The 27,310-nt window shown below is 35.7% G+C and overlaps 1 long non-coding RNA gene across 1 annotated transcript in view; it reads right to left on the reverse strand.

Annotated features, from left to right (window-relative positions):
* Window positions 1-432: 432 nt before the first annotated feature.
* The window catches only part of LOC111521828, a 38,941-nt gene continuing 12,063 nt past the window's right edge, over window positions 433-27,310 (reverse strand). The window contains exons 3-5 of the long non-coding RNA XR_002725086.1: window positions 12,380-12,529; window positions 9,424-9,565; window positions 433-801 (exon numbers count right to left, since the gene is read on the reverse strand). This is a non-coding gene — a long non-coding RNA (uncharacterized LOC111521828). The remainder of the gene's footprint in view (window positions 802-9,423; window positions 9,566-12,379; window positions 12,530-27,310) is intronic.

Below are 27,310 nucleotides of genomic sequence, written 5' to 3' on the forward strand. Positions count from 1 at the left end.
GGGTCTAAATTTTAGTTTTTCTTTTTTATTGCTAACTGATTTTTACTACCATTGGGGAAAGTTATTGGTTTCTACATATTTATTATGTATTCTGCTATGATATACAAATGTCTTATAAATTGTAAATATAATTAGTTGCTTTTCTACCTATAAACTTCAAAATGTTTCTAAGAGATTTTCATAGGTATGTAACAATATACAAAATTTAAAATAATCCTTATATCTGATTTATATTACTTGATTTGTTGTATTCAGATATAACTTCAAAAACAATCCAATTTGTACAGCTTGCTTTACACCATTAATATTTATTAAGCTAATTACTATTGGTTTGTAGTAGTTTTAACATAATGTTTATATACTTTTGTTCTATTTTTCTTTATATGGACTTTTGTTTAAAACACAGAAGGGCTACCAAGTTTTTCCAAATTCTTTTTTTTTTTTTTTTTTTTTTTTTGTTTCAAGGGATACAGACGCATTGCTGTATTGTAATTTGTTCCTGAAATGAATTACTCTGAGAGATTTGCTAATATTAGGTAATCACTGAAAAGCTAATAAGCTAAACTCTTTGTATGTACTGCAGTCAAACATACAAAATAAAATTATTTTGGGTTTTCTTACTCTCTGAGGTGCTGCTGACTGTCTCCTTTCTCCCCATGGATTAGGACCTCAGAACTGGCAAACTCCTTGTTTGCTGCCAGACTCCAAGAAATTCAGCATTTCTGTGTGTGTTATCTGGCTTCACAAGTAGCCTCCATATGAGTGGACTATGCAGCCTGTACAGTGAAGGGGAGTTTATCCCTATGGGGTGAGAATGAAACAATAGGAAACTTCATATGAGAGACAGTAAAGCAGATACATCCCTCCTCATTTTTCCCATCTGTTAACTTCTCTTCCATAAACTTTGGTGAATTCTTGCATACCACAGGTCTGTTGAGGGACTTTCTATGCCTCTGCAGTAGCTTAAGGGGCAGTTACCAGCACAGTAATGCAATGGACTCCATTCCTTTTCATCTTTCCTTGCTTCCCTTAACTGCTCCTGAATTGCATCTTCTAAATAAATCAAATCCTTACCTTTATACTTGCCTCAGGTTCTGCTGCTTAAAGACAACAACTAAGGTATTTGCTGTATATTATTAGCATTATTCTGACAAAAAGTAGTATATCAGGGCTTTTTTTTTTTTTTAATTATACTTTAAGTTCATGTGCAGAATGTGCAGGTTACACAGGTATACATGTGCCATGGTGGTTTGCTGCACCCATCAACCTGTCATCTACATTAGGCATTTCTCCTAATGCTATCCCTCCCATGCCCCTCCACCCATTGACAGACCCTGGTGTGTGATGTTTCCCTCCCTGTGCCCATATGTTCTCATTGTATAACTCCAACTTATGAGTGAAAACATGTGGTGTTTGGTTTTCTGTTCCTGGTTTAGTTTGCTGAGAATGATGGTTTCCAGCTTCATCCATTTTTTTATGGCTTCACAGTATTTCATGGAGTATATGTGCCAAATGTTCTTTATCCAGTCTATATTGATGGGCATTTGGGTTGGTTCCAAGTCTTTGCTATTGTGAATAGTGCTGGAATAAACATACGTGTGCATGTGTCTTTATAGTAGAATTATTTATTATCCTTTGGGTATATATCCAGTAATGGGACTGCTGGATCAAATGGTATTTCTGGTTATAGATTCTTGAGGAATCGCTATACTGTCTTCCACAGTGGTTGAACTAATTTACATTACCACCAACAGTGCAAAAGCCTTCCTACTTTTCCACATCCGCTCCAGCATCTGTTATTTCCTGACTTTTTAATAACTGCCATTCTAACTGGCATAAGATGGTATCTCATTGTGGTTTTGATTTGCATTTCTCCAATGACCAGTGATGAGCTTTTTTTTTTTTTTTTCATGTTTGTTGGCCGCCTAAATGTATTCTTTTGAGAAGTGTCTGTTCATGTCCTTCACTCACTTTTTGATGGGGTTGATTTTTCTCGTAAATTGGTTTAAGTTCCTTGTAGATTCTGGATGTTAGACCTTTGTCAGATGAGAGATTGCAAAAATTTTCTCCCATTTTCTAGGTTGCCTATTCATTCTGATGACAGTTTCTTTGGCTATGCAGAAGCTCTTTAGTTTAATTAGATCTAATTTGTCAATTTTGGCTTTTGTTGCAATTGCTTTTGTTATTTTAGTCATGAAGTCTTTGCTCGAGCCTATGTCCTGAATAGTATCATCTAGGTTTTCTTCGAGGCTTTTTATGGATTTAGGTCTTACATTTAAATCGTTAATCCAGCTTGAGTTAATTTTTGTATAAGGTATAAGGAAGGAGTCCAGTTTCAGTTTTCTGCATATGGCTAGCTAGTTTTCCCAACATCATTTATTAAATAGGGAATCCTTTCCCCATCTCTTGTTTTTGTCAGGTTTGCCAAAGATCAGATGGTTGTAGATGTGTGGTGTTATTTCTGAGGCCTCTGTTCTATTCCATTGGTCTACATATGTTTTGGTACCAGTACCATGCTGTTATGGTTACTGTAGCCTTGCAGTATAGTGTGAAGTCAGGAATGTGATGCCTCCAGGTTTCTTCTTTTTTGCTTACAATTTTCTTGCCTATATGGGCTCTTTTTTGGTTCCATATAAAATTTAAAGTAGTTTTTTCTAATTCTGTGAAGAAAGTCAATGGTAGCTTGATGGAAATAGCATTGAATCTACAAATTACTTTGGGCAGTACGACCATTTTCACAATATTGATGCTTCCTATCCATGAGCATGGAATGTTTTTCCATTTCTTTGTGTCCTCTCTTATTTCCTTGAGCAGTGGTTTGTAGTTCTCCTTGAAGAGGTCCTTCACATCCCTTGTAAGTTATATCCTAGGTATTTTATTCTCTTTGTAGCAATTGTGAATGGGAGTTTGCTCATGATTTCGCTCCCTGTTTGTCTATTATTGGTGTACAGGAATGCTTGTGATTATTGCACACTGATTTTGTATCATGAGACTTTGCTGAAGTTGCTTATCAGCTTAAGGAGATTTTGGACTGAGACAGTGGGGTTTTCCAAATATATAATCATGTCATCTACAGACAGAGATACTTTGACTTCCTCTCTTCTTATTTCAATATCCTTTATTTCTTTCTCTTGCCTGATTTCCTTGGTCAGAACTTCCAATACTAACTATGTTGAATAGGAGTAGTGAGAAAGGGCAACCTTGTCTTGTGCTTTTTTTTTTTTTTTTTTTTTTGAGACGGAGTCTTGCTCTGTCACCCGGGCTGGAGTGCAGTGGCCTTGTGCTGGTTTTCAAAGGGGGTGCTTCCAGCTTTTACCCATTCCATATTATATTGGCTGTGGGTTTGTCATAAATAGCTCTTATTATTTGGAGATATGTTCCATCGATACCTAGTTTATTGAGTGTTTTTACCAGGAAGCAATGTTGAATCTTACCAAAGGCATTTTCTGAATCTATTGAGATAATCACGTGGTTTTTGTCATTGGTTCTGTTTATATCATGGATTACGTGTATTGATTTGTGTACATTGAACCAGCCTTGCCTCCCAGGGATGAAGCCAACTTGATCATGGTAGATAAGCTTTTTAATGTGCTGCTGGGTTCAGTTTGCCAATATTTTATTGAGGATTTCTGCATCGATGTGCATCAGGGATATTGGCCTGAAATTTTCTTTTTTATTGTGTCTCTGCCAGATTTGGTATAAGAATGATGCTGGCCTCATAAAATGAGTTAGTAAGGAGTTCCTCTTTTTCTGTTTGGAATAGTTTCAGGAGGAATGGTACCAGCTCTTCTTTGTACCTCTGGTAGAATCTGGCTGTGAATCCATCTGGTCCTGGGCTTTCTTCAGATGGTAGGCTATTAATTACCGCCTCAATTTCAGAACTTATTATTGGTCTATTCAGGGATTCAACTTCTTCCTGATTTAGTCTTGGGAGGGTGTCTGTGTCCAGGAATTTATCCATTTCTTCTAGATTTTCTAGTTTATTTGCATAGAGGTGTTTATTGTATTCACTGATAGTAGTTTGTATTTCTGGGGGAGCAGTAGTGCTCTCTCCTTTATCATTTTGTATTGTGTCTATTTGAATTACTCTCTCTTTTCTTCTTTATTAGTCTGGTTAGTGGTCTATTTTGTTAATTCTTTCAAAAAACCAGCTCCCGGATTCATTGATTTTTTGAAGGGTTTTTTGTGTCTCTATGTCCTTCAGTTCTGCTCTAATCTCAGTTACTTCTTGTCTTCTGCTAGCTTTTGAATTTGTTTGCTCTTGCTTCTCTAGTTCTTTTCATTGTGATGTTAGGGTGTCGATTTTAGATCTTTCCTGCTTTCTCCTGTGGGCATTTAGTGCTATAAATTTCACTCTAAACACTGCTTTAGCTGTGTCCCAGAGATTCTGGCACATTGCTTCTTTGTTCTCATTAGTTTCGAAGAATTTATTTATTTCTGCCTTAATTTTGTTATTTACCCAGTAGTCATTCAGGAGCAGGTTGTTTAGTTTCCACGTAGTTGCATTGTTTTGAGTGAGTTTCTTAATCCTGAGTTCCAACTTGATTGCACTGTGGTCCAAAAGATTGTTATAATTTCCATTCTTTTGCATTTGCTGAGTAGTGTTTTACTTCCAATTATGTAGTCAATTTTAGAATAAGTGTGACGTGATGCTGAGAAGAATGTATATTCTCTTGATTTGAGGTGGAGAGTTCTGTAGATGTCTATTAGGTCTGCTTGGTCCAGAGCTGAGTTCAAGTCCTGAATATCTTTGTTAATTTTCTGTCTCATTAATCTGTCTAATATTTACAGTGGGATGTTAATGACTCCCACTATTATTGTGTTGGAGTCTAAGCCTCTTTGTAGGTCTCTAAGAATTTGCTTTATGAATCTGGGTGCTCCTGTATTGGGTGCATATATAGTTAGGATAGTTAGTTCTTCTTGCTGCATTGATCCCTTTACTATTAAGTAATGCACTTGTCTTTTCTGATCTTTGTTGGTTTAAAGTCTGTTTTATCAGAGACTAGGATTGTAATTCCTGCTTTATTTTCCTTTCCATTTGCCTGGTAAATATTCCTCCATCCCTTTATTTTGAGCCTATGTGTGTTTTGCACATGAGATAGGTCTCCTGAATAAAGCACACCAATAGGTCTTGACTATTTATCCAATTTGCCAGTCTGTGTCTTTTAATTGGGGCATTTGGCCCATTTACATTTAACGTTAATACTGTTATGTGTGACTTTGATCCTGTCATTATGATGCTAGCTGGTTATTTTGCCCATTAGTTGATGCAGTTTCTTCATAGGGTTGATGGTCTTTATATTTTGGTTTGTTTTTGCAGTGGCTCATACCAGTTTTCTTTTTCCATATTTGGGGCTTCCTTCCAGAGCTCTTGTAAGGCAGCCTTGGTTGTGACAACCTACCTCAGCATTTGCTTTTCTGTAAACGATTTTATTTCTCCTTCCTTTATGAAGCTTATTTTGGCTTGATATAAAATTCTGGGTTGAAAATTCTTTTCTTTAAGAATGTTGAACATTGGCCCTCACTCTCTTCTGGCTTGTAGGATTTGTGCAGAAAGATCTGCTGTTAGTCTGATGGGTTTCCCTTTGTGGGCAATCCGACCTTTCTCTCTGGCTGCCCTTAACATTTTTTCCTTCATTTCAACCTTGGTGAATCTGACAACTATGTGACTTGGGGTAGCTCTTCTTGAGGAGTATCTTTGTGGTGTTCTCTGCATTTCCTGAATTTGAATGTTGGCCTATCTTGCTAGGTTGGGAAGTTCTCCTGGATAATATCTTGAAGTGTTTTCCAACTTGGTTCCATTCTCCCCATCACTTTCAGGTACAACAATCAAATGTAGGTTTGTTGTTTTCACATAGACCCATGTTTCTTGGAGGTTTTGTTCATCCCTTTTCATTCTTTTTTCTCTAATCTTGTCTTCATGCTTTATTTCATTAAGTTGATCTTTAATCTCTGATATTCTTTCTTCCACTTGACCAATTCAGCTACTGATGCTTATGCATGCTTCACAACATTCTTGTGCTGTGTTTTTCGGCTCCATCAGGTCACTTATGTTCTTCTCTAAACTGGTTATTCTAGTTAGCAATTCCTCTAACTTTTTATCAACGTTCTTAGCTTCCTTGCATTGGTTTAGAACATGCTCCTTTAGCTCGGAGGAGTTTGTTATTACCCACCTCCTGAAGCCTACTTCAGTCAATTAGTCAAATTCATTCTCCATCCAGTTTTGTTCCCTTGCTGGCGAGGAGCTGTGATCCTTTGGAGGAGAAGAGGCATTCTGTGTTTTGGAATTTTCAGCCCTTTTGCACTGGTTTTTCTTCATCTTTGTGGATTTATCTACTTTGGTCATTGCTGTTGGTGACCTTTGAATGGAGTTTTGCCTGTCGTCCTTCTTTTTTTTTTTCCTGATGTTGATGCTATTACCTCGTTTGTTAGTTTTTCTTCTAACAGGCCCCTCTTCTGCAGGTCTACTGCAGTTTTCTGGGGGTCCACCCCAGACCCTGTTGCCTGGGTAGCACCACTAGAGGCTACAGAACAGCAAAGATTGCTGCCTGCTTGGGTAGCACCACCAGAGGCTGCAGAACAGCAAAGATTGCTGCCTGCTCCTTCCTCTGGAAGCTTTGTCCCAGAGGGGCACCCACCAAATGCCAGCTGGAGCTCTCCTGTATAAGTTGTCTGTCGACTCCTACTGGGAGGTGTCTCCCCGTCAGGAGGCTCAGGGGTCAAGGACACACTTGAGGACGTCTTCTGTCCTTTAGCAGAGCTCGAGCATTGTGCTGGGAGATCCACTGCTTTCTTCAGAGCTAGCAGGCAGGAATGTTTAAGTCTGCTGAAGTTGTGCCCACAGCTATCCCTTCCCCCACGTGCTCTGTCCCAGGAAGCTGGGAGTTTTATCCATAAGCCCCTGACTGGGGCTGCTGCCTTTCTTTTAGCAATGCCCTGCCCAGATAGGAGGAATCTAGAGAGGCAGTCTGGTTACCATGGCTTTGCGGTGCTGTGGTAGACTCTGACCAGTCTGAATTTCCCACTGACTTTGTTTATACTGTGAGAGGAATACCGCCTACTCAAGTCTCAGTAATAGTGGACTCCCCTCCCCCAACCAAGCTCAAGCATCCCAGGTCAACATTAGACTGCTGTGCTGGCAGCAAGAATTTCAAGTCACTGGATCTTATCTTGCTGGGCTCTATGGTGGTGAGATCCACTGAGCAAGACCACTTGACTCCCTGGTTTCAGCCCCCTTTCTAGGGGAGTAAACAGTTCTATCTCACTGGCATTCCAGGCACCACTGGGGTACAAAAAAAAAAAAAAATCTTCTGCAGCTACCTTGGTGTCTGCCCAAACAGCCACCCAGTTTTGTTCTTGAAACCCAGGGCCCTTGTGGTGTAGGCACATGGGCAGAGTTTGGAAGATTTTGGAGGGTTCAGAAGAAGACAGGAAGATGAGGGAAAGTTTGAAACTTCTTAAAGACTGATTAAATGGTTGTAACCAAAATACTGATAGTGATATGGACAATGAAGTCCAGGCTAAGGAGGTCTCAGACTGAAAGAAGGAACTTATTGGGAACTGGAGCAGAGGCCACCCATGTTATACCTTAACCAACAGCTCAATTGAATTCTGTTCATACCCTAGGGATCTGTGAAAGTTTGAACTTTACAGTGATGAGCTAAGGTATCTGGTGGAAGACATTTTTAAGCAGCAAAGTGTCCAAGGTGTGGTTTGACTGCTTCTAACAGCCTATACACAGATGCAGGAGCAAATAAAGAAGTTGGAACTTATACTTAAAGGGAAGCAGGATGTAAATAAACATTTGAAAAATTTGCAGCCTGGCCATGTGGTAAAAAAGCAAAGCCCATTTTCGGCGAAGGAATTCAAGCAGGCTTTGAAATATGCATAACGAAAAAGGAAGCCAGTGCTGATAGTCAAGATAACGGGAAAAGGCCTCAAGGGCATTTTGGAGATCTAAGAGGCAGCCCCTACCGCCACATGCCCACAGGTTTAGGAAGACTCCAGCCACTGCTTCAGAGAGTGCAAGCAGTGAGCCTTGGAGGCTTCTATGTGTTAATGTTGTGGGTGTGCAGAATGCAAGAGATGAGGCTTGGGAGCCTCCACCTAGATTTCAGAGAATATATTTGAAAAGCCTGGATGTCCAGGCAGAAGCCTGCTGAGATGGGTTGTGCCTTCACAGGAAACCTGTACTAGGGCAGTATGGAGGGGAAATGTGTGGTTGGAGCCCCCACAGAGAGTCTTCACTGGGTCATCCCAGGATGGTCAAGCCAACGGCACATCCAAGTGCCCATGTTCCCTAAATGTGAGGCATGAAGTCAAAGGAGATTATTTTGAAGCTTTAAGATTTGATGACTGTCCTGCTGGATTTTGAACATGTATGGGGTTTGTCACTCCTTTCTCTTTGCTGATTTTGCCCTTTTGGAATGGAAATGTTTACTCAATGTCTATAATCTCATGGTATTTTGGAAGTAACTAGTTTCTTTTTTGTTGTTGTTTTTGTTTTTCTTATAGGCTCATAAGTAGAAGAGACTTGCCTTGTATCAGATGAGACTTTAGGCTTTGAACTTTTGAGTCAGTGCTAAAATAAGACTTTGGGGAACGACTGGGAAGGCATGATTGCATTTTGCAATGTGAGAGGGATATAAGCTTTGGGAGGGGCCAGGGGCCAAATGATATGGTTTGTATCTGTGTCCTCACCAAATCTCAGGTTGAATTGTAATCCCCAATGTTGGAGGTGGGGCTGGGTAAGAGATGACTGGATCGTGAGGGTGGATTTCTCATGAATGGGTTAGCACCACCCTCTTCATGCTGTCCTCAAGATGCTGAGTAAATTTTCATGAGATCTGGTTGTTTGAAGTGTGGGGCACCTCACTTTCACTCTCTTGCTCCTGCTCCTGCCATGTAAGATGTCAGTGCTCCCCCTTCACCTTCTACCATGATTTTAAGTTTCCTGAGGAAGTTGAATGGATGCCAGCATCATGCTTTCCGTACAGCTTGCAGAACCATGAGCCAATTAATCCTCTCTTCTTTGTAAATTATCCAGTCTCAGGTATTTTTTATAGCAATGCGAGAATGAACTGATATAATAACTAAATATCTATCAATGCAGGACTTACAAATAAATTATGTTATATCCATAAACTGAAACATTCCAGCTTGCATATAAAAGGATATGCTAATTTGGAAAGATCTCTAAGACACAGTAATTGAATAAAGCAAACTATGTGAGATAGATATAAATTGTATTTATACTTGATTGAATTTACATAATTTTTGAAAGGAACACAAGAAACTAATAAAACATGTTTTTAGTTTGGGGCTGGTGCCAACTAATGGATGATATACCAGGGTAGGAGTGAGACAACCATTTTTATTTTTGCACTAGTATAGCAAATAAATACAAAAAATTTTGTACATCACCTGTCATATTTCCTTAGTCTCTTAGTTGTCCCTTATCTTGATATTTCTATTCTGTTTCTATTTTCATTTTGTAGTTATAACTTGCCACATTCTTGATGAGTAGAATATTTTCTGATTTCTGCATACCTCCCACATTTATTACCTATTGAAGAAATTAAATCAATAAAAATGAAATACATAATCTCCCTGAGTACAGAAGTTTTTAATGATTTCTCACATTCTCAAGGCATTCCCTCATTTAACAATCACATCTAAGTTATATTAGACACCATGCTAAGTACCGGAAATACATAACGCAAAAAGAGTGACAAGGAGAAGAGAGTGAGGAAGGGAGAAGAATAAAAGAATAGAGTCTCTGCTCTAAAGGAACTTGCATTCTAGTATGCAAAGATATGTCAAGTAGCAATAATTTTTTAAATTAACTGTCTTGAAAATAATGTCATTTTAAAAAGCTTTGCAAATAAAGATAAATATAATAGAGCACTAAAAATAAGGATGTGGCTTGCTTTGAAAGTAATCTTACTGTGACATAATTTACTCATAGATTAACTGGTTTGATTTTGCCAGTTGTCAGGTGGATGTCTTTCTTTTTTCTATTCCATATGTGTCTATTTCAGTTAAAAATGTGTAAGAATTTCTTTCTACATGAAGCTTCTTGGAACATTAAAAACATCTTGGAAATTTTTAAATGCCAGAATTATTTGGAATTGACATTACTCAGAATAGTCCTGATCAATTACCATTGCCTTCTATACTAGGAGGATGTATAGGTGAAATGATATCTTCTTTGGTGTCTCCTGAAGTCTTCAAAACATCAATGTGTCCTTCCAACCAATGTTTCCACCATGCTCTGAGGCTGATTGGTTGGTAAAATGGCCAATGTCAATGCTACCAGAGTTTAGGTCCTTTAAGAGACTGTTTTGTTATTTTTTTTCCATCCATTATAATTCCGGAAAATTTTCCTAACAGAGTAAGTTCAGCACTTTTTAAATGCCTTTAACCTTCTGAACCTCTAGTTAGTATAGATACACTTTCTCTTATTCATTTCAGTGGGTGAGTTTTCCTGACTTATCTCCCTGGTATCTTTTACTTTAGCAGCTTGGTCCCTGATCTAATAACATAAAGAATCAAGAAAAACAAAATCATTAATGGGAAATTCATATAGTGAGGTGAATATGAAAGAAATAAAGCTAAATTCTCTCAGTGCCGTTAACCTCTAGAAAGGACCTGAGACAGTGGGCCTATGGGGTAGAACATAAGAAAGAGGAAGGGTCTTGAGAGGTAATTAGAGACAGGAAAGCAAAACCAGATAACTGGTCAATTCTTTTTCTACCTTCTGAAAATCATTATAAATGGTCTCCACACTTTCAATAACCAGGGATCCCTGGTCCTAAAGAATTTGTACTGAATTCCTTCATAGTGGAAACATTGGTAGGAATTAGTGTTTTATGCAAGCATCTTCTTGTTATATCCATTAAACTTTGCCTGGAGAAAACTTTTGTTATCATTTGTACTCATTAGGGGCTTCTTGGGAAAAAAAAATTATAATGTTTTGAGATTGGGCTTGTGAGTTTAGTATTCCACAACTCTTATGCATTAGGGGAGAATATATTGCCATTCTTCTCTACCTTAAAAATCCCTAACAAGGTATCACAAATTCTTTATTGCATTATGACAGCCTAAATCCTTACCAGAAAGGTGAAAAGGAGAAAGATTAAAATTATGTTTTCACTGTGTTAACATTTAATCATTACTTCATAATGCCAGTTTTTAAATTAAGAGGTTCTCAAAAATAGTTATTTAATTATATTGTTCTAGGCCAATAAATAGCTCTGGAAATTAAACATTTAACTGAAATCATATAGCTAATAGTTAATAAAGACAACATCATTTTTGTTTCATTTTCTTACTGAATTTATTGTGATGTTAAAATTACTTGTTTTGTGTAAATTATCCCCGCCCAGTCCTCTAGCAAAATTTGGAATAATTGTATAACTAACTTAAATAATTTCTATCTTAAAAAGTTTAACTAATTCATCTAGCAAATATTATTTATTTTATATAAATTTGTGAAACAAACGAAAAGTAAACAAATTGCAAGGCTCTAGATTTGGAAATAAGTCAATAAATAAGACTAAAGTAGAATCACACGTTTATTTTCCTATCATGCTGGTTTGATTTTGATGAATTCTATATTAGTACAAGACTCACAAGAAAATTTTTGAAATAAATAATCTAAAACTTTAGGTGTTTTTAAACAGGTGAGTTATTTGAGGTATATGTCCTCAATTTAAAGAAATTAACTCCCTTCTTTTTCCCCTGGCATTTTATGAAATTTAATGCACAAATACATGTGCATTCCAAAATGTCAAAAGATTATTTTTATGTGTCAGAAGATTCAATCCATGCTTCTCTTAAAAATTTAGAACTTGTTTACTTCTAAGGCTGAGTGCATTTTAGAATAACTTTGTGTTAGCTACAAATAACAATCTTTTCAAGCCCTAGCAACCAGGCTCTGCCTTAGCAAAGGCCTTTGAAGAGTTTCTTTCACTGCCTTTGCCCCTCCTCCTTCTGTACCCACCCAGGTTCTCAGCATAATAATTTCAAAAAATAGAGAGGGAGGAAGGGAGGGAGGGATGGAGGAAAGAAGGGAGGAAGGGAGGAAGGGAGGAAGGAAGGAAGGAAGGAAGGAAGGAAGGAAGGAAGGAAGGAAGGAAGGAAGGAAGGAAGGAAGGAAAAAGGAAGGAAGAAAAGAAGGAAGGAAGGAAGGAAAAGGGGGAGGGAGGGAGGGAAAGAAAACTTGTTAAAAATGAGGTAGTTCAGTGTTTTATGGTTTAAAAGTGTATGAAAGCCAAATGTACACATTCTCACCTACTTAACACGCAAGTTTTGGGATATAATCCTTCAGCAAACAATAGGTTTATTGATTATAAAGCCTCCAGTAGAAGTTTCTTACCAGTGTGTGGCTTTTTCGTGAAGGGGGAAAAATGATTTGGAAATGAGCCACCTTTATTTTTAAATTCCCCAGTCAATATGTTGCCACAGCAACCAAAGTTCTTGCTATCTGGGAAAAGACAGATGTCTTTGCTTCAATCAAGATGCAAAGCTAGAGAGAAAGAAAAAAAGCAATGAAAATACTTCATTTCATTTTTTGAAAATGTGAATTGCCCTGAGCTGGCTTTGAGACATAGTTCTTATCCACAGTATCCATCAACATGTATTCAAGTCCCTCAATATTGCAATACTTCATTTTCATTAATTAAATAATTACCTCAAATGCTATCTCATAACATTCAGTTGAATTCATTCATTGTCGAAAATGTCATTCAATTTAAAATAGTTCATATTATTATGCAGTTTATTAACAAAGATGATATTTAAGTCTATTTAATAAGAGTGGTTGTGTCCAGAAGAAAGAAGGGAACCACAAAAGGACTGCTGAGAAAAAGACCCAGAAAGCCTCCTTTATTTTAACATTGTTGTTGTCCCATATGTACTTATTCCTTAACCCTTAAATCTTAACTAAACTGAAGGTAAAGTAATTTTTGAACGTTTAAACTAACGAGAACAAAAAGGGTACAAGAAGAGACAACAGTAGACCAAAGATTACAACAAACTTTTGAATATGGGAAACAAGTAGCAAGTGAATTAACAAAAGTGAGTTGTTTGGGAAAAAAACACTGAACAGTGAACAAAATACAGAGAATTACAGATAACCTCAAGAGTGAGATCTAGAGAAAGCAGAATGTTAAGACAGAAAATATAAAGACATTCAGTGAAAACTGGGCTTCAAGAAAAGTCAGAGCTTTTAGCCTCTTTTCAACTACTGTGTGCTGGAGAGGAAGGGGAAATTTCATGCCTGAGACTTAAACAACAGGAAAATAAAGTAAAGATGAAGGAGTGGCTCGGCTCTTGAAATAGAAAAAAAAAAAAATACAAATTTTGCTTATTAAATATTAGACTCTACAATTTCCTTCCCCACCCTACCAGAACTCTCACTAAGAAGGATTCAACCTTCTAGGTATAAAGCTAAACAATTTTTATCTGAAGAAATTGAAAACAAAAGCAACACACACACACATTTTAGCATCACTCCAGTAGAAGAAATAGCTTGCCACCAAATCACCCAGATGAGAATCCCACAAGTCAACAAACACTTCTCATATGCACAGAGTTCCTGATCCACATTAACTTGTTGCATACTTCATCACATATAGCTCATAGACTAAATAAATGGGCAGCAATAAATAAGAACTTAGAAGAAACAAAGACATTGCTGGGCAAAGAACAAAAAGGTAAGTAAAACTATTGTTAATTACCTTGTAGAGAAAGAAGATACTAAAAAGAATTGAGAGCTATAAAATGGAACATCAAAGGTAATTAAGACTCCTGGTAATTAAAAATATGCTATCGAAAATTAAAATAGATTATGCAAAATTCTAAAAAGTGTTAACAGAAAAAGTTATAATAGAAAATAAAAAGTTATAGAATTAGATGATCAGCCCAGGTGCTCTACCTTCTAAATTCTACATACAAAGAAATAGAGAAGCAAAAAGGGAAAAAATTATCAAACGATGAATACAACACATTTTTTTCCCAGAAATGCTATTAGATTATTCTGGGCTCTCATTGAAAATTTTTTCAATAAATGAACCCAAGCAAGGCACATTGTACATATTTCAAAACACCAGTTATTAAAAGATATCCTAAAAACCCACAAAGACAAAAAAATGAGAGATCAAAAAATATCAGGTAAATGAATAACAGAATTCTCGACAGCAATACCACAAGTCAAATATACATGAAGAGAAGAAACTAAAAATTATCCAGATAAACTGTTAAGAGTACAAAAAAGATATTTTCAGACATTGATGCAATAAAAAATATGTATTTTCCATAAACACTTTCTTAGGAAGCTACTGGAAAATATACTCTTATAAAACAAACAAAGGAAAAAGAAGAACACTGTATTAGTTAGGGTTCTCCAGAGAAACAGAACCAATTGGATACAGATAGATATATCGATACAGACAGATAGATGTATAGATATATAGAAAGATATTTATAATAAGGAATTGACTCTCTTAATTATGGATGCTGTCACATGATCTACCTTCTGCAAGGAGGAGACCCAGGAAAGCTGGCGGTGTAACTCTAAGAATAAGAGGACTAATGATGTAAGTTCCGGTCCAAAGACAGAAGAAGACTGATGTCCCAGCTCAAGCAGTCAGGCAGCGATAGAAAAACATCTCCCTTCTTCTGCCTTTATGTTCTATTCATGCCCTCAGTGGATTGGATGGTGCCTATGTCCACCTGTATTGTGAAGGGCAATTGGCTTTGCTCTCTACCACTTCAAATGCTCATATTTTCCAGAAACAGCCTCACAGACACACTCAGAAATGTTTAGACAATTATCTTGGAAACCCTTGATCCAGTAAAGTTGAGACTAAAATTAAACATCACAAACACAAAACTCAGGAAACAGAATCCATCCTAAGAAAAAAGGAAGGAAAGTACTTTGTTAATGGGAAGAAGTAAATCTATCAAGAAAATTGTTTTTACTAGAGAGGTATATTGAAGATAGTGAGATGGAGATCTGCAGAAAAACAACAACAGCAACCTTAGATCTTCTAGAATGTATGTTTGTAGAATCTTTATTCATAATCACCCAAACTGAAAAAAAAAAAAAAACAAGATGTCCTCCAATGGATGAAGGAATAAACAAACTCTGGTACATCCATACAACAGAATATTATTCAGTGGTCAAAAGAAATGCATTATCAAGCCCCAAAGAGACATGGAGGAAACTTAAAGGCATATTACTAAGTGAACGAAGACAACCTAAAAGGGTACATATGGTGTGATTTCAACTGACATCCTGGATAAAACAATATTAAAAACTTTGTCCATCCATGGTTGACAGAGGTTCAGGTGGAGTGGGATGAGGGATGAATACACAGATGAAGCACAGGAGATTTTTAGAATAGGGAAACTATGCTGTATGATAATTTAATGCTGAATAAATGACATTATGCATTTGTAAAAAAAAACATAGAACTGTACATACAGGGAAAGAAAACAATGTTAAACTGTAGTTTTTCATTAATGATAATGTGTAATATTGGGTAATCAATTATAACAAATGAGCCACACTAGTGTAAGATGTTAAAAATAGGGGATACAGTGTGCAAGAGGGAGGGATATATGGGAGGTCTCTGTACTATCTGCTCAATTTTTCTGTACACTTAAAACTGTTCAAAAAAACAAAATCTGTTCATTAAAAAGTACAAGTTAAAAAAAGAAATAAATACATGTATAGAAAGTCATGCCAATAAAATACGATGCAAGAAATAAATATCTGAGAAACAAAGTGTTATTTATAAAAGGAATCATGACGATTGTTTGGGTCAAGAGTAAACTATGCATTCATTATTTATGGAACATGTATTCTGTTCTAAGTACTCTTCAACTGCTTAAGATACATTAGGAAACAAAATAATAAAACACTTTATTCTTAAGGGGCTTATGGTATAGTGATATTGCATAATCATAATTTTTTAAAAAATAAAAATTTAAAGACTGATTATTGTTTTAGCCCTTATGTATCATATAGTTATACTGATGAATAAATATATTAGAAGTAGAGATGGGAAGAAGGAATTAAGTCCTTATCTTTCACAGCAAGAAATCAACTGAAAATGTATATAATCAATAAATATCAGTATAGATTTACAATGTAGAAATACGTAGGTAAATACCAGGGAAACACGTAGAAGAGTCCAATGTAGTTGATTCTGTAGAGAAAGAGAGGCACATGGGTGGGTTGTGAGAGAGGAGGCAAATGACTGCTATTTCCCATTATGAGATTATTAATAATTTGATTTTTAAAATCTATACATGTATAAATCATACAAGTTTCAACGAATTAGAAAATAAATCTAACAATTAAAGACAAAATTCAAGATCTATGGCATGAGATGTGAAGTGTAACGCTGAAAAACCACAACTGTCTCTAATACTATATTCAAAAGGTATCAATATGCTATGTCACTGTATGTCTTAGAGATTATTGGTATTGCAAAAAAATACATAAATAAGGTTTGTGTTTACAAGACTGCAGAGCTATCACTTTTATATAAAATACAATGTTATTCCACATTTTCTTCTTTCATTTTGTCATCAGTTTTATTTAATCGTGATGTAGCATATAGAAAAATTACTATCTAAATGTTAGCACTTCAGAGCTAATAGTAAAGTGGTACCTCTGTGTATAGATATTACAATATCAAAGCTTCTACCAAATCTACAGTTTCTTTAAACCATGACTTATACTGTGTTAATATTAACTTCCATAAGATTAGAAAACTTATGATATACATATTTTATTTCCAAAGAAGATGGTATTAATATGAGATTATAATGGTTATGCTTTATAAGGGGAAGAAATGTCAATAATAAATCACTGCCTGCTATGGAGACATCATGATAATTATTTTTTCTTCTGTTGAAGCAAAAAGGACTGAGCATTAGAAACATCACTGAAATCCAATTCTCCTTTCTCAAGAAAGTGTTATTGTAAAATTTCAAATACTAAAATTTTAAAGAATGCTTTTATTTTGTCTTTCAGTAGAAAAATATGTCTCATCAGAAAAACAAAGGGTTCCATAATATCGTGATATAATAAGATATATATATTTTGTCTCCATCCCTGGCTTTTGGCATAGAGCTTGTAAAACCTTTGGAATTTTCTGGAAGATAGGGTAAGGGTGCCTTTCATATAAAATAAACCTCTTTCAATCATAGTTTATGCTAATGAAGCAACTCTTGAAGGATGGCTGCTGGTTGCCAGAGGAACCAACCATGAGATAAGAAAGTTGGCTCTTTCAGCTCCATGCCCCAAACTCTGGATAGAGGAAAAGGGATAAGAATTGAGTCAATCACCAATGGCCAATGATTTCATCAACCATGCCTCTATAATGAAACTTCAAAAAAGCCTAAATGACAGGGCTGGGAGAGCTTCTGGGTTGGTAAGCACATCTATGTGCTGAGAAGTGACAAACTCTGACTCCATGGGGACAGAGGCACCTGTGCTACGAACCCTTCTGGACCTTGTCTTATGTACATCTTCAACTAATCTGTCTGTTAATTTGTATTCTTTGTCATTTTTTTAAATAATAAACTGGTAATAGTAAGTAAAGTGTTTCCCTGAGTTCTGTGACACATTATAGCAAATTACCAAATGTGAAGAGGGGGTGCTGAGAAGCCCAACTTGTAGTCAAATCAGACACAGGTGTGGGAAACCTTGGGCCCTGCTAATCAAAATTGGCATGTGACATGGGGGAGCAGTCTTGTAGGACTAAACCCTTAAACTTTGATGTCTGTGCTAACTCCAGGTAATTAGTGTTAGCATTGAACTAAATTGTAGGACATTCAGTTGGCATTTAAAGAAATTTAGAGAATTGCTTGATGTGGAAAATTCACATATTTGATGGCAGAAGTCTTATGAGTATAGAAAAACAAGCATTTTCTATTTAAGATTCAATATCAAGTAAGATATCAAGTAGATATCTAATAACGGTGTACAAATAGAACATAAAAAACAGAAGGGTAGCTCTATCCCAGATAAGGGAAATATACACAGATATTTTCACAGCATTTTGCAAGATGTTTTATATAGAAAACTAGACATAGAGGATTATTGATAGATGTTACATAGTGTATACATGCGCATATACATTCACATAAGGTTAAGGTTAAATATGTTTGAGAGACACTGCAATGAGCAATTGAGAATCCTCAAAATGAGATTTTAGTGTTTTGTCCTCAAGCTGATAAGGAACTTCAGCAAAGTCTCATGATACAAAATCAATGTGCAAAAACCACAAGCATTCTTATACACCAACAATAAGCAAGAAGAGAGCTAAATCATGAGTGAATTCCCACTCACAATTTCTGCAAAGAGAATAAAATACCTAAGAATACAACTTATAAGGGACATAAAGAACCTCTTCAAGGAGAACTACAAACCAATCCTCAAGGAAATAAGACAGGACATAAATAAATGGAAAAAAAAATTACATGCTCATGGATAAGAAGAATCAATATTGTGAAAATGGACATATTGCCCAAAACAATTCATGAATTCAAGGCTATTCTCATCAAGCTACCATTGACTTTCTTGGCAGAATTAGAAAAAAACTAAGTTTCATAAGGAACCCAAAAAGAGAGCCCACATTGCCAAGAAAATCCTAAGCAAAAAGAACAAAGCTGGAGGCATCATGCTACCTGACTTCAAACTATACTACAAGGCTATAGTAACCAAAACAGCATGGTACTGGTACCAAAACAGATATATAGACCAATGGAAGAGAACAGAGGCCTCAGAAATAATGCCACTCATCTATAACCATCTGATGTTTGACAAACCTGACAAAAACAAGAAATGGGGAAAGAATTACCTATTTAATAAATGGTGCTGGGAAAACTGGCTAGCCATATGTAGAAAACAGAACATTGATCCCTTCCTTACACCTTATACAAAAATTAACTCAAGATAGATTAACGACTTAAATGTAAAACCTAAAACCATAAAAACCCTAGAAGAAAACCTAGGCAATACCATTCAGGACATAGGTATGAGCAAAGACTTCATGACTAAAATACCAAAAGCAATTGCAATAAAAGCTAAAATTGACAAATGGAACCTATTCAAACTGAAGAGCTTCTGAACAGCAAAAGAAATTAGCATTAGAGTGAACAAACAACCTACAGAATGGGTGAAAAATTTTTTAAGCTAACATCTGACAAAGGTCTAATATCCAGAATTTACAAGGAATTTAAACAAATTTACAAGAAAAAACAACCCCATCAAAAGCTGGGTGAAGGATATGAACAGACACTTCTCAAAAGAAGACATGTATGCAGCCAACAAACACATGAAAAAATGCTCATCATCACTGGTCATTAGAGAAATGCAAATCAAAACCACAATGAGATACTATCTCATGCCAGTCAGAATGATGATTATTAAAAAGTTAGGAAACAACAGAAGCTGGTGAGGATGTAGAGAAATAGGAATGCTTTTACACTGTTAGTGGGAGTGTAAATTAGTTCAACCATTGTGGAAGACAGTGTGGCGATTTCTCAAGGATCTAGAACCAGAAATACCATTTGACCCAGCAACCCCATTACTGGTTATATACCCAAAGGATTATAAATCCTTCTACTATAAAGACACATGCACACATATATTTGTTTTGCTATTTACAATAGCAAAGACTTGGAACCAACCCAAATGCCTGTCAATGATAGACTGGATAAAGAAAATGTGGCACATATACACCATGGAATACTATGCAGCCATAAAAAAGAATGAGTTTGTGTCTTTCGCCCAGACACGGATGAAGCTGGAAGCCATCATTCTCAGCAAACTAACACAGGAACAGAAAACCAAACACCATGTGTTCTCACTCATAAATGGGAGTTAAACAATGAGAACACATGGACACAGGGAGGGGAACATCACACACCAGGGCCTGTCAGGGTTTGGGGAGCAAGGGAAGGGAGAGCATTAGGACAAATACCTAATGCACATGGAGCTTAAAACCTAGTTAATGGATTGATAGGTACAGCAAACCACCATGGCACATGCATACCTAAGTAACAAACCTGCACGTTCTGCACATGTATCCCAGAACTTAAAGTAAAATTTAAAAAAAATATGTGTTTTGCATTCCCTAAACTCATTTAATCATCCAAATCCTCCCACGTGTGTGTGTGTGTGTGTGTGTGTGTGTGTGTGTGTGTGCGTATATGTATACACATATTTTTTTTGCTTGTTTGTTTTAGTCATAGTCTTACTTTGTCACCCAAGCTGGACAGCAGTATTTCAATCATGGCTTGCTGCAGCCTCCAATTTCTGGGCTCAAGTGATCCTCCCTCCTCAGCCTCCTGTGTATCTAGAGCTACAGGCACGCACCACCATGCCCATCTATTTTTTTACTTTTTGTAGAAACAGAGCATCGCTGTCTTTGCCCAGGCTGGTCTCAAATTCCTGGCCTCAAGCAATTCCCCTGCCTCGGCCTCCCAAAATGTTGCAATTACAAGTGTGAGCCACTATGCTTGGTCTAAAACTGGAATATTTTAAAGATTTTATTTGGCTACCAACTTATTTATTTTCCATTTAAACAGTAAACTAGTAGAAAGATGGTAGAATAGAAAGCTCCACTGATTGCCTGTCCCCCAACAATGACACCAAGTTAACAACTATCTACACAGTAATAACACTTTCATAAGAACCAAAAATCAGATAAGCACACATAGTACCTGGTTCCAAGTTCATATTACTGAAAGAGGCACGGAAGAGATAGGAACAGCCGTCCTGAATTATTCATGCCACTCCTCCCTCACCCTTGGCAACAGTGGTGGGTGGTGCAGAGAGCATCTCTGGGCACCAGGAGAGGGAGAATACAGCAATTATGAGGCATTGAACACACTTCTGTTCTGTTAGAACAGAAAAAGAAACTGGACCAAATTCAGCTGATGCCTGCCCGCAAGAGTAGGAGTAGCCATACTTACATCAGACAAAATAGACTTCAAGACAAAAATTACAAGAAGAGACAAAGAAGATCACCATATAATGGTAAAAATGTCACTACAGCAAGAGGATATAACAATTCTAAATATATATGTACCCAAAACTAGAGCACCCAGATATATAAAAGAAATATTATTAGAGGTAAAGAGAGAGATAGTCCCCAATACAATAATAGCTACAGAATTCAACACCCAAGTTTCAGCATTGGACAGATCTTTCAAACAGAAAATCAACAAAGAAACATCAGACATAATCTGCACTATAAACTGAATGGATCTAATAGATATTTACAGAACATTTCATCCAAGGACTGCAGAATAAACATTCTTTTCCTCAACACATGGATCATTCTGCAGGATAGACTATATGTTAGGTCATAAAACAAGTCTTAAAACATTAAAAATATATGTATGAAGCCTATTCTCTGACCACAATGAAATAAAACTAGAAATTAATAGGAAATTTGGAAAATATATAAACACATGGAAATTATACAATATTCTCCTGAATGACCAGTGGATCAATGAAAAAATTAAGAAGAAAATTGAAAAATGTCTAAAAACAAATGATAAAGAAAACATAATATACCTAAACCTATGGAATACAGCAAAAGCAGTACTCTGAGGGAAGTTTATAGCTACAAGTACCTACAACAAAAAAATAAGAAAAACTTCAAAAAATCAATCTAATGATGTATCTTAAAGAACTACGAAAGAACAAACCAAACCCAAAACTAGTAGGAGAAAAAAATAATAATAAAGATCAGAGCAGAAATAAATGAAATTGAAAAAAAATACAAAACAAAAGATAAAATTTTTACAAAGTTGTATTTTTGAAAAGTTAAACTAAATTGACAAACCTTTAACCAGACTAAGTATAAAAGAGAGAAGGCCCAAATAAATAAAATCAGAAATGAAAAAGGAGATATTACAACTGATACTGCAGAAATTCAAAGGATTACTATTGGCTACTATGAGCAACTATATGCCAATAAATTGGAAAATCTAGAAGAAATGAACAAATTTCTATATACATACAACCTACCAAGATTGAACCAAGAAGAAATACAAAACCTGAACAGACCAATAACAAATAATGAGATCAAAGCCATAATAAAACATTTCCCAGTAAAGAAAAGCCCAAGACCCAATGGTTTCACTGCTGAATTCCACCAAACGTGTAAAGAAGAACCAATATCAATCCTACTCAAACTATTCTGAAAAATTGAAAAAGAGGGAATACATCCAAATTCATTCTATTAATTTGGTATCTACCCTGATACCAAAACCAGACAAAGACATATCAAAAAAGAAAAAAAAAAAAGAAAAGAAAAGAAAGAAAGAAACCTCAGGCCAATATATCTGATGAATACTAATGCAAAAATCCTCAACAAAATGCTAGCAAACCAAATTCAACAACATATTAGAAAGATCATTCATCACAACCAAGAGGGATTTTTCCCTAGGATGCAAGGATGGTTCAACACACACAAATCAATCATGTGTATGATACACTGTATCAACAGTACTAAGGACCAAAACCCATATGAGCATTTAAATTGATGATGAAAAAGCACTTGATAAAATTCAACATCCCTTCAGATAAAAACCCTCAAAAAACTGGGGTTAGAAGTAACATACTTTAACATAATAAAAGCTACATATAACAGACTCACAGATAGTATTCCACTGAATGGAGAAAAACTAAAAGCCTTTCCTCTAAGATCTGAAACACAAGGATACCACTGTCATCACTGTTATTCAACATAGTACTGGAAATCCTAGCCAAAGCAATCAGAGAAGAGAAAGATAGAAAGAGCATTCAAAGTGGAAAGAAGGAAGTTGATTATCCTTGTTTGCAGGTGATATGATCTTATGTTTAGAAAACCCAAAAGACTCCACAAGAAACTTACTAGAACTGATAAAGTTGCAGGACACAAAATCAACATACAAAAATCAGTAACATTTCTATATGGCAACAGTGAACAATGTGAAAAAGAATTTTTTTAAAATACCATTTACAATAGCCACACATAAATTAAATACCTAGGAATTAACCAAAGAAGTGAAAAATGTCTAAGATTTCACACCACCAAGAATATTTCCTCTGAAGTTCTACCAGTCAAGCTAAGGCCATAACTTGTGTCCTTTCTCTTTATTTTTTTCTCCTTTTTCCTTCCAAGCTGTTTTTGTGATTCTCCCTTGCACAATTATTCACTTGGTAATGGGCTATGGCAACAAATAGATTCTCAAGCCTAATGGCATTACCCATTCAGGGCTCAACATCATTTCAGTCTAAGAAAGTATTTCATCAGGGGTTTAGGATTCCCTAGTTAGGAATCTCCCGAGGCTATCAGAATGATTAAAACAAGATCTGTGGTTTAGACTTTCTTGTAAGGGAATCAGTTGGACTCATTCTCATCAATCCAACACAGCTTCTTTACCCAGACCTACTCAGCTATTGTGTAGCCTCTTCTCTTAGTGCTAACAGATTTTCATTTTTCCTGGTTCCTTTCATTTTGTGTTTAGAATGAGAGATAAATGTACACTAAGGTGGTGTGGGGTTTGGAGGCTCACTTACTGGAATTCTTGAAATCAGGCTTTGTGTGTACTTCATCCCTATATGTCTTGCAGAAATAGTACACTGTCTTAGACAGTATATGTGTTCAGTGAATATTAATTTAAACTGTGAGTTAAGGCCAAGTGGATCAGGCAAAGTGAAAATATACATAATGTGGAAAATTTTAAAAAGGATAGTATTACACTTTTGGATACTAACTTAAGCAAACAGTATCTTACACAAGTGGATGTGTTCTGGGGGCAGATGCCCATAACAGATTAGGACCAGAGACTTTGTTAAGTGTCTCATTGTATTTACCATTTATACAAACCTCAGCTATTCCATTTAATTGTGCAAATTTTCTCGACATAAAAAATAAAATTAGTGTTACTGGTCCAGTATGAGTAGATTTAGATTTTCCTGTTATTCAAGTATATTTTCTCATCTGGTGTTCACAAGCTGCATTTTCTAAGGGACGATGTCAGATAAGGGTATATTCAATAACTGTGGAACACAGTAGCAGATTAAGGTGCACCAACGGATAGAATCTGGGTCCATGAACCTGGGATTTGCAACTACTGAATTAAACAATGCAAATGCTTAGCTTAACATGGCAGTACATATTTCTTGGAAATATTTTTTTGGATGATTCGTTTCTTCACACACAAAAAGACAATTATTTCCTAGAATATTTGGTTATTTTTTAACTTTCTCATAATTGATTATATATAATAAACAAGACCACATCACATGCATAGCTTCAAAGTTTACAACAAATTACAGGCTTTTTAAACGTTGGAATTTATCTATTTTTCATGAAAATAATTACAATTTGGCCATATTTTATCACATATGGTGCACTTAAAAATTAAGCAAAATTAGTCTTGTTATATTACACTCGTATTACTTACTACACAAAGTATATCACACAGATCATACTTTGTTATGACTATAGAGAAACTATGCCTACCCTGTTCACTGCTGTAACACAGTAATTCCATGAGCGTTTCAGAGTCCCTTTGGGAATTCCTCATAGTGACATGACATCCCAAACTGCCAGAACCCACATTTGGATATGTATGATTTTGCTTAAAAATATGTTAAATTTTATGTAGCCAAGCAGTTCTCCCTTTGGCTACCCATCTGAGGAGTCCCAGGAAATTACGCATTTCTATTCTAGGGCTGGAACTATTTACCCTTTGAAAGAAATATAAGGAAATAAAATAAACTTAAGTTGCCTTTAAAACTATTACTTTAAAGGTAATGTTACCTGCACAGAAGATCTTCAGTAAAGCAACTAAATGCCTATTTAATACTTATAACATGTTAAGAGGTTTATTATTACCTATATCAATGAAGGATTGAAAAATATCTTATAAGTTTTCTTCAAGTTACAACCTGATTTGGATTATTTAAGCAGAATCCAATGAAAACCTGTTCTACTTGTAGGAATTGCTGACAAAGACTATTTAACAATTTCTTCTTTGTTACTGTGATTTAATATACAGCTTTCAGTCTGTTTCTTGATAATTCTGAGTGAAAATGAAGATGACTGATTACCAATTTCTGCACAGAGTTTCAGTTGATGTGCAGACTAAGTAACTTTTCAGCCTTCTGCTTTTCCATTAATAAACTCAAATTCTTTTCTCAAAATCTATTTGCTCAATTCTGTCATGTGGGAAAATGGAGTACGCAAACATTTCCCTATTCTTCCACAATGTACAACTAAAAACCCTGGCATTGTTACACAAAAGCAAACAGAGCAAGCCTGATAAATAGGAAAAAAAAAAAAGTCAGAACAGCTAGCAGCTAGGAACATAAGGACGCAAGGAACACCATGATGGTAAGTTCCTCACATGTATCCCATACTTGGAGATGAAGAAGTTGGCAATCCAACAGACACAGGAAAAGTGAAATAAAATGAAAGTCACAAAATATCTTACTCTTCCTAAACAAACAACACAACAACAATAACAACAACAACAAAAAGAAAAAAAAAAAGAATGGGCAGCCTAGCAAGACACCTTCAGGAATAACTGCTTGACTCAAGCCAAACGTCAAAAGAAAAATGGTGTTCTTATCCCCTTCTTCATCAACAAAGTCAGAGAGAAGAATCTGGCTATCTACTCCCATCTATTAATAGTAATAATAAGGTGTCCCCTCCTCTATCTGCTGAGGGTGGTGCCTGAAGGGGTTAGTGGAGAGTCAGTATTCTCACCACTTCCTTGACAAATGAGGTCACTCTCTCCATGGTGTCAGTAGAGGAATGTGGGAGCAGTAAAGAGGCACTCCTAGCCATCTTAGCCAGAAAAGTATGAGTGGATTTCTCCTGGGGAGCCAGAATTCCCATCTCTGCCCAGCAGTAATGAGAAACTCTCCCCAGGTGTTATTAGGCTGAGTAGGGAGCCTAGATTTCCTCTCTCACCTAACAGCACTTACAAAGCAACAGCACTGATTCCCCCTCTCCAACTGTCCCCTGAAAGAGTGGTGTCAAAGAAGTCAGCTAAAACAAAGATTTAAATAAGATCCAGAGTCTCATACATAACAGAAGCTTCCAAGTTTCAAACAAAAGTCACTGATTACTTTAAGAATTAGAAAATTCTCAAAGTGAATGAAGAAAATATTAATAGAAGTCAATGCTGATGAGAGAGATATTAGGATTAACTGACAAAGACTTTACAACAACCATCATAAAATTGCTTCAATATGCAATTATGAACATGCTTGGACCAATTAAAACATATAGACTCAGCAGAAAAAAAAAAAAAAAAAAAGGACATTTCAGCAAAGAGAGAGAAGATATAAAGAATACCAGATAGAAATTTAAGAACTGAAAAATATGATTGTTTTTAAAAATATAAATGGATGTGTTCAAAAACAAAATGGAGAGGGAAGACAAAACAACCAATGGACTTGAAGATAGAAAATATAAATCGTCAAATGTGAGCAACAGAAAGAAAATATACTAAAAATATAAAATAAATACAGTCAGAGGGACTTGTGGGACAAAAAGAAAACAGCTAACATTTGTGTCATCAGAGTTCCAGGGGAAGAGAATAAGGAGTGTGGAGCTAAAAACTTAAAGAAATATGTGAAAAATATTTCCAAATTTGGCAAAAGAAATAAATCTACATAATCAAGAAGCTGGATGAATGACAACAGTATAACTCAAAGAAATCACAGCAAAACACATAATGATCAAACTTTGGAAAATAAAGACAAAGAAAAATCTTGAAAGCAGTGAGAGAGAAACTACACTTTATCTCTAGGGAAAAATAATTTGAATTACAATGGATTTTTTTTATCAGAAACCACAGAGGTTAGAAGGAAGTGACACATTTTCTAAAAACTAAAAAAATAATAAACTACTAACCCAGAACTCTATAGTCGGCAAAGTATTTTTCAGGACTGGAAGAAAAATCAAGGTATTCTCAGATAAAAAAAAAAAAAAAAAAAAAAAACATGAGAAATTGTTACAACCAAACCTGCCCTAAATATCAGATCCTAATAATCTTAACTCAGGTACTGTCTTTAGCATCCCACTGTCCTTCCTACTCCAAGCCAGAGCCTATGTAAACAGAGGAAAGAGTTTTTCATCCTTCTTACTGAGAATACACATATAAGTATTTTATGTGTCACTATAGAATTGGTTATATTTATTTGTATTTAAATAAACAATAGTGTATTTATTTATTTATTTATTTATTTATTTATTTATTTATTTATTTATTT

The sequence above is a fragment of the Piliocolobus tephrosceles genome, chromosome X, assembly GCF_002776525.5.
Source record: "Piliocolobus tephrosceles isolate RC106 chromosome X, ASM277652v3, whole genome shotgun sequence".
In the NCBI taxonomy this organism is placed as follows: domain Eukaryota; kingdom Metazoa; phylum Chordata; class Mammalia; order Primates; family Cercopithecidae; genus Piliocolobus; species Piliocolobus tephrosceles.